Source organism: Cyprinus carpio, chromosome A24 (genome assembly GCF_018340385.1).
Source record: "Cyprinus carpio isolate SPL01 chromosome A24, ASM1834038v1, whole genome shotgun sequence".
NCBI classification, from domain to species: Eukaryota; Metazoa; Chordata; class Actinopteri; order Cypriniformes; family Cyprinidae; genus Cyprinus; species Cyprinus carpio.
This window is the reverse complement of record NC_056595.1, coordinates 3052411-3065556: the sequence shown is the minus strand read 5'-3', so window position 1 is coordinate 3065556 and position 13146 is coordinate 3052411. Positions and strand designations below refer to the sequence as shown.

Genomic DNA, 13146 nt, shown 5'->3' with positions numbered 1-13146 from the left:
CGCACCAACAGCCCCGTGCAGACTTTTGAAATGATAAACTGCGCTACCAGTTTATTCATGACCAATAGGTGAGGCTCCCTCAAAGCTCCTCACTTAAAACCGTTTGTCAGGCTAGAGGGAACGGTCAGTATGGAAATGCCAACACGTGTTAAATTGTTGTTTGTTGATAGCAGCAGACACACAGCTGGGTGTTTTGTGTAGTAATTTGATCAGAATCACACAGAATGATAAAGTTTCAGTGGTCAGGCTCGTATCACGCGTGGAAACGCAGCGGGTGTCGCAGGGGGCGCTTTGGTCAGTCCAACCAGCCTGAGCTGGACGGGAGGGTCTAATATCCTGCTATCAGCACCACGAGGAGCTTGCAGCTTTAACCACTGACAACAGTCAAAACCTCACAGCTGATAAAACCCCTGCCAATTTCAGCCATCATTCAGCTCTTTCCGCCGCGCCTGACATTTACGACTCTTAAAAAACCGACATTGTTATTTCTCAGGGCCGCCTGTTGCACACCCAAAAAAACCCTTTTATTAATGTTATATTCAAACTTCAGTTTCTTTAAAGGTGCTTTTTATTTTTCGTTGTCATTATTTACCTCACATTTTCTCTTTTTAAAGTTTGTTTTGCACTACTTTGTGTGCAAGCAAAGACGCTTTAGCAATATGAATCTTGCAAATATTTGCCATGCCACTAAAAACACGAATTATAAAATCATTAATACAAGTGTAACTAATAATAATCATTCATATATTTTTTTTTTTTTTTTATTTCACTAGTATTTTAAATTGTGCTGTTATATTTATGAAATATTTTTTGTGACTATTTTTTGTGTTTTATTTCATATATAATAATAACAATTTGTATTCTATATATTTTATGTGGCTTTTTTATTGATTCGTTTTTTTTTATAGTAATTATTTGTTTATTTTTGCGTTTTCCTAACCAATAGTATAATGTTAATACAGATAATTTGGCAAAAATTTACTATGCTTATATATATTATATATATATCTATATATAATATATATATATATGATATATATATATATATCTATAATATATGAGATATAATAAATATATGTTATTTTTTAAAATGTTTTTTTTTTATAATAATAATTTGAATAGTTTGGTTGTATTTTAAACAAACAAAAACAACAATAATAACAATTTGTATTGCTTATATTTTTATTTACGTTTTTATTAGTGTTATTTAAATATTTTACCTGGGATAATGATCATCAGATTTTTTTATCTTTATGTCTAACTCATTTTACATCCAATGGGCCTTTCTTTGTTAATGTTTTTGTCTTTTATTTTTTGAAACGGATCTTTTTGTGTGTGTCCACATGGCGCACAGATAAGAGTGCACTTCTCGGTGTTGTTTCAGAAGAGTTTGTGAAGTAGTTGTGTGCGGGATGCTTGTGTGTGTCTGCAGCTTCAGTAACGCGCGTCCCCTTGGAGACTAGAGCAGATCAACACGTGATACTCCGCCTTACTTATCAGCTTTAGAGGAGAGAGAGAGAGAGAGAGAGAGAGAGAGAGACGCAGTGGGAGGAAAACGAATGAGCGTTTTCCTCTCTCCTCCCTAAAGCATCTCGGCGTGGGTCGGTCGCAATCTGGGAGAGTGGGTGAACTCAAACGCAAAGTTGACGAACTTTGCCATCTTTTACAAACGCCATCTGATTCCTCGCCGGAACAACTTTTGCAGCTTCTTTCTTTCGTTCTTTTTTTTTCTTTCTCTCTCTCTCCTCAGCTCATCATCACCATCATCATCATGTCTCGGCGAAAGCAACCCAACCCCAACAAAGTCAAGCGTAAGTTACTCGGCCCTCCTGAACACTCTCGCGCGGGCCTGCTTGCTTTGGTTGGTGTGTTTTTTATTTTGATGCTTTCCACGTTACTACTCGGAGTTTAGTGAGTCAGTAAGAAGTTAACGCGGAGTAAGAGGTCACTTTTTTTTCCCAACTTCACTGCCCTCCTCGTTGCGCGAGGTCAGACCTGATGCTCGCAAACCTGCTCCAAACAGCAGCGTTTCTCGAGACATCGCGGCGATCGGCGTGTTTCTTGGGCATGTTTTATGTTGTCGCAACTGTGCGGTCATCTTTACTAACTTTTTAGAGCTGTGTGGGGAAGTTGTTGCATCGAATGATGGGGTTGAAAGTCGGTGGCTGTTAGCGCGTTAAGCTAACGCGCCGCTGTCGCGCGCGGAGCATCACATCTCGCGCGTGCACTTTGATCGCCTCGTCCTCGCGCTTCGGTCGGTGTAGATCAACGAAAGTGTCGTTTTTGATATATACATCGATCGCTTTGCATGCACTTTTGTTGTTGTTGTTGGTTTGTTTGTTATTTTTGTTTGGTAGTTCGACAACAACCTGTTGCGTCACAAAAGTTGTGTTTTATCTCTTTAAGGTTGGCCTGTTTTTGATCACGTTCAGGTAGCTGTCGAGGTAGTTTGAGTAAGTTACAGAAAATCCGGTCGGTTGTGATTCTGTCACAGTTTTAGTCGCTGGTTGAGAATTGGTTAAGATGTGCATCATCAAATCAAACGCGTTAGGTGTTTACATGTTGTTTTAAAGTGTTTGTGTAAGTTGTATTGAAGAAGTTTGTCGTTGTGAACTGAAGGAATGGATGAGTCCGCTCGGTCTCTCGGGAGACGCAGCAGAGCTCGAGAGCTGCTCAGATAATGGTTGCTAGGCACTTGTGTTCCGTCTTTTTTCCGCCCCTCCTCGGCGAGGAAGAAAACTTCAGGAGAGACGAAGGTAAACGTGGCAAGTTCACCTCGCTCGCCACATTTTGTGCATCCTCCGGTGTCTGTATGGTTTTTAAGGCTTTGTTGTGTATCTTAGTAGTACTTTAAAGCAAGGGGTAGGCCTCTGGCAACCTTTGATAAAAATACTGCAGCTGCATTATTTTGTGAGTGATATTGCTCGATCAATATCAAGTTACTTACCCAGACAGCACAGATACTCTGTTAAAGATCGCTTCATCTGGAAAGCCTCTGCTGTGCACAAACATCTGATAGACGTCTTTAAGATGTCAAATCATTATCATATAATATATCTGTGTCTGTATCAGTAAGCAAGAGCAAGTTTTGAAGCGAATTGGTGCTTATCGCTTAACTTTCAGTTTCTTCACATTTAGTTGTGGTACCATGGTTAAATAAGTTGGTAGAAATTAATAATTTTTTTATCATTTTTTTTTAATGTATCCTAGTTATTTGGGTTTATTGTTCACAATATAATTCCTTTTTTGTTTAGACTACTTCCAGGTTATGTTTCCATCTTGAATTTGTGACATGCCCTAGTAACAAGCACAGTATTCAGAGGAGCAAGTTTCCCAAGTGCCAAAATTAAGCCAAAGCATCAAGTTTTGAGTGTCACCAAGTAACACCCAAACAAAAAGACTGTCTGGAACAGCAACAGAGATTTCTCTAATCTCTTGCCTCCAGTTCCACTCCGGGTTTTCCATTGTGCACTCTTCCAGTGAAACATCTTTGACTTCCCAAAAACACCATTCCACGCTCCGCTCCGCTTCCACTTCACACTTCAACAACACCGCTTACATACTCCGGTTTTGGAGTGAACTGGTGCAAATAATACCCAGTCCCAGTACTGCTCGACCAGTTGCACTAGATGACAGGGTCATGGCAGATAAAGAAGTTTCCCCTTGCCTTTTTTTTTTTTTTTTTTTTCCAAGGCAGGGAGGAGAGGACGGATCCGGATGAGCAGTTCACATTCCATTACGAAATTCAACACTGGAGACGAGCAGAGTCTCATGCTGCAGCAATGCACTATCACTACACGCACCATCATGCCTCTCTCCATCTCTAAATATAAGATCTTATGTGATCTCTTAAAATAAAAGCCCAACCTGATGTATTTAGCTGGACCATAATGATGACAGTAAACACATTTGCTGTGCCTTTCCCTCAAATCAGTGATGTCAAAGTTTGGCAGAGACCTGCCATGTTTATGAGTAGGACCATACGCAGGCCTTGCGGCCAGTCTTAACGGATCAGCTTGATGGTGTTGTGGCTAAAGAAGGAGGATGTTTCCATGTAGTTTTGTTTGTTTCCTCTTTGGCTAAGGCTAATAGGAAAGTATGCTCTCATGTTTGTTATTTTTTTATTTTTAAAGGCGGTTCTAGTCTGCAGTCTAAAGTATGCACAAAGCACATATTTTGATCTTTGAGCTTCGCTTATGGAGTTTGTGAAGAGTCTAGTGTTTTCACATGTGAGATATAGTGAATTAAATCCCAAAGGAAATGAAGAATTGATGCTGAACTGTCAGGGAAGTTTTTCAGTGAATAGAAACCCATGCATACAGTACCAATCTGGTGTCCAGTCCCTCTAGGGATTTTTTTCCAGGGCTAATTAAAAGTATATCACCCTCCCTCGGGTCTCAGTGAGTGTCCGGGGTATTGACATTATCTAAATTCATTATAGTAATAATTCCCAAGATACCTACACAGCAGGCCACAGTTGTGGCTGCCAAATGATAAACACTTTACACTTCTGCTTTGCATCAGTGACCTTCTCAGATTTACATTTAATTTTATTTGATTTTCTGTCTTCGAATTACCATCTTCCTTGAAATGCATTGTAAATAATTGATCCCAGATTCAATTGCATGAGGTGCATTTGAAATACTGCATTTTGTTATACCTTTTTTAGCTACTGATGTTAGGCAGCTGTACCTGGTTTATGCATTCTTCATCCATTCATTCAAGATGTTTTGCTTAGTGGTCTTAATGGTTACTAATGCAGTTGAAGTCTAAATGAGACCTTGAAAATGTGCAACTTGATGGAGAGGGACCTGCTTTTGGCCCTAGGGCAAGATGGGTTGGCCCTTTGGCTCCCAGGCTATATTTATCCTGCCTTTTTTAGATAAGATTATATTCCATCCCTCCGTAAGGCATATAGCGGAGACAGGAACACAGCGGGGGAACAGCTTTGAGTGAGAGATGGAGGAAAATGAGGCCTAAGGTGTATTTGTTGGTTCCCCAAATTGGACGATAAAAAAAAATTAAGATGATGATGTACAACAACACAAAACAATAAACTGACCAACTCATTCAAGAATGGCAACAGTTAGTTGGAGATGCAGAGTTGTGGGTTTAATTGTTGTAGGGGTTTGTTAATTTTATTAGCGCACAGATTATCTGGTGTTTTATTAAACCTTTGGTATATTTCAGTGACACAGGCATGCTTCTGTCTGGACGTCCGTACTAGAATAGTGTTGGGTGCTGACACTTTAGCCTCAGCTATATTTGTGGTTGTCCTGGTTGAAGTCTCTCATTGCCTACTGTTTGTTAACGCAGTAAGAAGAATGCAGACGTTTCATGAATGCTGCTTTACCTCCGTGGCTCATTATTGTTAACAGACTAGATGTGTCATTCATATATGGGATTGAAGCCTTAACCTCAAAAATTCAGCCAGTCCTCTCTGTGATTGCATGGCCCACACAGGCAGCACTTATCTTTGGCTGTGAAAACACGAAAAACATGTTTGGTTCAGAAACATGAAGCTGCTGGAGAACTAGCAGTTGCAAAAGATGTAGTTCAAAACAATTCTGATGCTTTACTGATCTATCCGTGAATCATTTGCAGGTTGCTTTGGATAAAAGTGTACGATAAATTCACAAATGTAACTGTTTTGGCTTTTCAAAACCTTACTTATTGAACTTTGTGTGCTTTGTATGATGCATTAGATCATGGCCTGATGAGGGTGAGAAGTTAACTTTTCAAAGGGTTTATCTAACTCACAAATAAAATAAAGAAATAAAAATCCCATAGACTTGCAATAAAGGATGGACTCAAGTCATATCTAGAGACCAATTCTGTGTGAAAACCCTGGACTTGGCAACCACATAATAATGTGTTCAGTAAGTGTAATCTGAATCTGGTTTTATAGTTGAACAGCTTTTATTTTAAACCGTTTCATTGTAAGGATTGTCTTGCTTTTAAAGTCTGCAGCTATAGGATTGTTGAGAACCTTTCATCAGAGTGCTGACCCAATCATCTGCCCTGATGATCAGGATAATGGCTAATTTCGACTTTTGACGATGCCTAACAAACACGTCTGAAGCCCTGTTACCGCGGCCCGTCTTATCACCTTTCCCCGCTTCTCCCCCGAGCCGCTCCAACCAGCAAATAATGTTGGTATTTGCTAAGAGTTCAAAGTCTAACCCAACGGCTATCACCGATGTGAAAGAATGCCACAAAGGAGGAGAGGACAGGAGGGAGGCAGGGCAGGGAAGGAAAAAAATGGAGCTCTAGCAAGCCGAGATGAGAGGAAATACAGGAAGCGAAACTTGCCTCTTCTCTGAGGTGGAGGGGGAAGAGATGAAGGAAGTGTTCGAACAATAGCGAGTTAGTCGCACGACTGTTTTCCCTCTCTGAGATTCAGACAGCTCGACAGACAGACCCACTAGTGCTTTTGACACCACATGCCCCATTTTTATTACTTTTTTCTTTTCTTTTTTTTTTTTTAGAACTCTCACTTCTTGTTTCCTCAAGATAAGTGTCAAGGCTGAACCTAAAGCGTTATTATTTTTTATTTTTTTTAGTGTGGGCCCACTATGCATGGCTCTCGTTTGCTCTCTCAAGCCTGAAGCTCGCTCTCTCCCTCCCTGCTTGCCCTGCCTCTCTCTTGCTGACTAAACAGTTTTGTCAGCTGGCAGTTGCTCGCAGGATTTGCGATAGCTTCTGGAGGCTGGGACGAGGGGGAGGGGTGGTACTCACAGGCAGCACTTGTTGCTCAGTGGAGCTGGCCGAGAGAGAATAAGAGGGAGGGAGGGAAGAAAGGGTGGAACAGACAAGACGCGAATGGTTGCAGAAAGAAAAAAAGAGGCCAACAGCATCGCACAACTAGAGAGAGAGCACGCTGGAACTGGAGAGAGCGTGCAAATGATACAGTTGCACTAATCGTCGTCTTGAGCTGGAGTTGGGACACCAGAAAGGGTATTTTGTCGTTGCATGTTCTGCATCTGACACGTTTGAGGACATGCAGACAGGCCTTCGTGTAAACGGCACAAATCTGGTCGTCTTATGTCTGGCGCTAATCGAAAGCCGAGAGGTGGCCTTTTGCTTCCGTCTGCTCCGCTGGTCTGCCACTCGACGGATAACAAATATAGCCCGCGAGGATGAGCTGCCTTAATGACATGCTACCTGGCGGCTGCAGTGCATGCTGGGAAAAGATGTAATCCTGGCTGGGATGCAGCTCAGTAAATATGAGATGTTGACCGCAGCAGATCTGTTTATGGTCTTTATTGTGTCATTTTTGGGTTGCTCCTTTATACTGTGGAAGATAAATATTGAGTGTGATTATCATTAAGTCAATATGTTGTTTACCAAATTAAATGTTAATTTATATTGTCACTGTACTAAAGTAAATTATGAAAATATTATCTTGAAAAAAATTTAATATTGTGTAAAATCAACATATTTGTTTTTCATTAAACATTAAATCAATATCTTAAGTTAACATTAACTTAAAAATTCTTAAAAAATGTTTTACTCACATTGATTCACCCTTTTTGTTTTTTACCCTCATTTAGCCCTGGTTTAAAAAACCCTTCTTTAAATCATGTGGCTTGAGATGTGGAATTACTGGCAGACAGTAATATAGTGATGCATCTAAATTTTGTGGCCGAAATAGCAAAAAAATAAAAGGAATTTTTGGTTTCATTCTAAATAGTGAGGTTTAATTATCGCTTCTCTGAAGATGCATTTTGACCGTGTCATTGACTATTTTGTGCATGCTACAATTATTCAAATTACCCTATTACTCAATTACCCCAACTTTATTTTCTTTTTTGGCTAAATGAAAACTTCAGTTTTGGTTTCAGTACAACATTTGTTTTAGTGCCTCACAACTAGCAGTCTTCCATGTTGAACTTAAGTTATCAAGCTTCCCTGTAGCTGTTTATGCATTTTAAGTTGTGCTTTGTTTTCAGTCCATCCCTCGTTCTTATTTGAAGTCCCTCCATGTTGAACTTAAGTTATCAAGCTTCCCTGTAGCTGTTTATGCAGTGATGGATAAGAAGCAGATAATTCAAGTGCATAACAACCTTCACAGTCAGTCATCCAGTTCTTCAAAACCGAACCATACACATACCCATCCGCATCCACACACACACACACAATGTCCAGTCATCTCATGAGCTGAAAAGGTATTGTTGTTTGTTCTGCAAACACAGGACACACCTCGTATCCACAGAGACTGGAGAACATGCCCCTAGTCCTGCTGAACCTCAGGCTCGTAAAGAAGTGAGACACACACACCTTGCAACCTCTTGTGCAAACATACGGGCCTCCACCTGAGAGCATCCCATTGCACAGCTGCTATGAGTGTAGGGGGGAAGGGAGGATGGGATTACTGGACTGGCCTTGGGATGGAGGCGGAGACACAAGGAGTGAATGAAGTCAAGGAAGGGAGGAAGAACTCAAGGCTTTAAAACGCCACCAGCATTCCTGGTTCACAATTTGTTTAAGAAACTGGTCTTGCATCCGCAAGTTCAGACAAAACGATTGGTCACATTTGACATTTCCACCAGACGCTTTCCAGTCAGGACGGTCTGACTAAGATGTGTATCAGTGTTACTAAGATGAAAAACTCTTCCTGAAAGCCACACCCGGTCCACTCAGAAAAATCTCCCAGAGTCGTCACACCGGGAGAAGAATCACACTCCTCGACAACATGAAATAGCACCAGGCCACGCTCCGTCTGTTTAGGGATATCAGCATTAAAAAAGATAGGAGATGCTGATATGCTGGCTGCTGTTTCCAAAATAAATGCATCTTTGTGATGGAGCCGGCTGAAATGATGTGGGAGGGGGGTTGGGTTAGAGAGGTCTAGGGCTCCAAAGTGGGCGTTCAAGCACGATTTTTGGGCTGCGAATTCGAATGGTCAGGTGAAAGGTAAAGGTGTGTCTGTCTCACTGGTCTGGGGTTAATGGTACACCGTCTAGCTCCCTTGGGAAACAAGGAGTCAATGGGGCAGGCTCTGCTGACGCACCCCTGAGTAGACGCCACAAAAGACAACGAGCAAGGTTCTTTCTTTCCCTGAAACCTGGCCTTTCCCCATCAGGGGCTGTGTACACAATGAGCAGACCGATACGCTGCCCTCCTTCAACACCTACTTCACAGCAAGACTACACGCTTGGATATTTCTGAGTGACCCACCCAGAACACATGTGGAAAACCATGAGGTCTAATCAGTAATGTAAAAGTTACAGTGGATTACCCAAATTACCCAAAAAAAAAAAAAAAAAAAAAAAAAAAAAATATATATATATATATATATATATATATATATATATATTATATATATATAAATATATATATATAAATATAAAATATGTATATATATATATATATATATTATATATATATTGGCCAAAAAAAAATGTTCGTGAACTGTTTTAGGACTAGGGCTGGGCAATATGGCCAAAAAACCAAATGCGATATGCAGTATATACAGTGTATATATATATATATATATATATATATCGGTATTTTCTATTTGGATTTTAAAAAAATTGTTTAAATAAGTATTTATTTATTTAACATCCTGCCCAATATTGTCCAGTTAAACAATGTTCATATTAAAGGCAAAGAAATGTAGTGAAAGTAGGCTATGCTTTTCATTATGTGCAAAAAAGGGGCTAACATCACATTCCATTCTAACATTGTAACGTTAAAAATAATGCTTTTTAAAGCAGTAGTTCAGTTCGCTAAACTAAAAATGAATGTGGACAAACACAAGATGAATTGCATTACATTTTGATTACCCCATTACTGCTATCTGCTATCATAAAATACACTTGTTGTAGGTTTGAAATTCTACATAGGACACAATTATTGCACTCCGTCTGTTTGGCGTGCATGTGTCGAGCCTCTTTAAACTATACGTATTAACTATATCAAGTTTAATACCAGTTATTTTAAAGCCCTTAGTTAATATAAAGCATGTCTCATGTTTAGGACAAACTGGATTATGCACTTGCCCCGCAGCATCTCACTCTGTGTCCTCTGCTGTTATTCAGATGCACTACTGTATATCCATATAAACGGTATTGCCTCAAATTAAAGATATAGTGATATATCGTACAAACTCAATATACCACCCAGCCCTGTTTAGGACCATCAAGTTTTCAGCATTTTCTGCAAAAGAGGCTTAATTTTCAATTATTTTGCTTTGAGGCTGAAATTGACCATTTCCGTGGACAAACCTGAAACCATATCTCACAATTTGTGTACCCGACCTATTGCCGTTTATTTTTTCTCCTGGGCAATAGCTGGTTGGATCTCGCTGTGTGGCTCAAAACAACTGTTTGTCTGAATACACTATAATCCAACCTGTCTGTGCCTGTCAATGAGAGTATAAGCGGGGATGAGCGGTAACTGCCACATTGCAAAACATCTTCATCAGTGTTAGTCATCAGAAAACCATTCGGATTCATCTACTTCCTTCATCTAGTTTCCATCCATCCGGAGCATCCCACAAAACATGACTATCGGAGGAGTGTTATCATTAACCAGGGAGTTAGGACTTCACTTTTGAACTTTGTTACCAAGTGCTTGAGGAAAGTAGAGCAGAGGTAATAATAAACTAAATCAGAGAGCAAAGAAGATAACCAGGCTGTTGATTGGCACACGAAGACCAGATCAAGGGTCTGTCTGAAAGTACAGACTTTACAAAATGCACGTCAAGTGGCTGCTTCGCTCATCCTTGTGGGTTATGGTTACTACTAGCCTAAGATCAGTTTAGAAATTGAATAAATCTTTTGAAACTCATGCAGATCATTACATACAAACTTCAGCACGTCAAGCTCAAAAACTTGAAACATCCTCATTTGAATGAAGAGTCCATCTTGTGCCCTTGGTGTTTGATGTGCAAAACGGCTTGTTTTGTCTCAATCAGTGTTGCGTAACTAGTCATAAAGTGGCTTCTCCTAGATTGCGCTCATTTCATTCTGCCGTAATCTTTGAACAAGGTCAGTGGGCTGCTGATAAGTTATAAAGAAAGTTACAAAGAAATTGACAGTCCTACAGTGCATGCAGAAAACTTTACTAATGTCACGAGATTTGTTGCACTTTTGTGTTGTTCGGGCTTTTAGACTCATCATAGAATCGTTGTTTAAATCCTCTCCTGATGATGTCAGGATGGTGATTGGTCACTTTCGAGCCGCACGTCTGTGTTTGTGACTATGGCTTGCTAAGGAAATGGCCTATCCCACAAGGCTGTGTGTGAGTCTGCTGAACAGGAAATGGTGGATACTGGATGTTTTTTTTCAGGTTCTCGTAATTATGATAACTATTGTGCTACTTTTAAGGAATTGTTCATCAGAGCTACTGAAGTAAATGGTTTCAGCAATTGGCAAGGGGAACGCAGGCAGGCAAAGTACTCCTCAGTTCTGCTAATCTGGCTCTTTTGTTAGAGGTGAACATTAAATACTTAATCAGGTCATGCTCTAAGAACCTCTCGCCAAAAGAAAAAAAAATGTTTATAGCTCAAAATCAGTGGAGGAAACCAGAACTTTTCCCTTTGAGTCATGTGACCGTTTCGGCTAAGCCTGCTTGCCTTTGTTTGAAGGTTGTAATTGTCCCTTTCTGTGTGTTTTAACCCCCTTTATCCATTCAGGATCTCACAATGTTGGGGGCTGTCACCCACCCACCAATCTGTACCCACTCTGGTGCCGCCTTGCATCAGATGGGACCCTCTTTATCAATGTGTGGGCAAACATTTAGGGGCCTGTAGAGATGGAAATGAGGCCTTTGCGGCCGTGCAGCCGAAATGCTGGTGCCCTTACGCCTCTACAGACTGTCATGGAATTACAAAAGAGATTGGTCTGTAATGACCACTCGTCCTTTGACTGCTGCTGGGCTTGTGTACTTTCTTTAATTTCTGTACCAGCTGATGTCATTGAGATTCATCATGTAAAGGAGGTTTCAAACTAATTGACACTTAAAGGACAATGCAAGCATGAATAACAGCATGGTTATTGCAACATAGAAGGGTTGGAGCTCCAAATAACATGATATTTAATTGTTGTTTTCACCAGCATTACATTAAAAATCTAATTAAGTCTGATTGTGATGTCTTTTCATGATGGCTAAACCACAGAAGGCTGTGTAAAATAGAGGCGTCCGCAGTACAAGATAAATGTGTTTATACCGCTGATACATTTTCAGTGTTATGCTAAATATATAGGTGTAAAAACAAAGCTTTTAATTTATTTCAATCTTGTCACATATACGGTCAGTACGGTGAAACAGAAAGAAATTAACTCTTGCCAAATTTGGTCACCAAATTCACCAAAAAGTTTTTTTTCTCATGTGGAATGGCATTTGGTGATTTACAGCAAAATACACTGAATGAATTCAATTCTAAACTCCCATCAAGTTCTCGCTTTTGGCCTGTTCTTTCTTTGTAGACTGCCTCTACAGCCTTTTGCAGGATGTTTAACCTGATGCTAAACACCAAGCTGGCACATTTAGGGAAAGAATCGTGACTTAACGCTCTCAGCCTGCAAATTGTCCAATGAAGTTCCAGCCCCCCCCCCAATTCTAGATGAATCACTCCCTTGTAGGAGCATGTCCTCAGGCAGCCGCCTATGTAGAGAGAGCCCTGCACAGCAACTAAAGGGAAAAAAACAATGTGACTCTTATTTCAGGCAGGGGAGGGGGGGCTGTACGTGATGTGATGCTAGGGAGTCGCTTCAGCACAGCCGAGAAGCCCTGCGCGTCAGCACACACTGGAGTGTGATGGATGACCCCTTCTGCAACCGCCGGCCTGGTTGTCACTCAGGCAAACGGCAATAGCAAACAGCTGGCAGACCGGGAGCAATTGGCCGAAGCGAGTCACATGGGTTGGCTTTTAGGGGCGGAGCCATAAAAGTGGGTGGCTGACGGCCGTCACAGCACCAGTTGGTTGATGTTTTGGCCTTGTACTTTAGCTTGCATCCTTGCTCTGGAGTTTAAGCCATGTAACGTTGTAACAGAAGCCAAAATGGGGCCGGAGGGGAGGTGCAGAAATGATAGAGTGATTGAGTGAAAGAAGAGGGAGTGAGGTAATGCGCATTGACTGACGATAACATCGCCATCAGAACTAGGTCCAATAAGAGCATTCACAAATCTTGCTTTAGA

General features: G+C 40.7%; 1 pseudogene; it reads left to right on the top strand.

Moving 5' to 3' along the window:
* The first annotated feature begins 2400 nt into the window (after positions 1–2400).
* LOC109049104 overlaps positions 2401–13146 on the top strand; it is a 47737-nt pseudogene continuing 36991 nt past the window's right edge.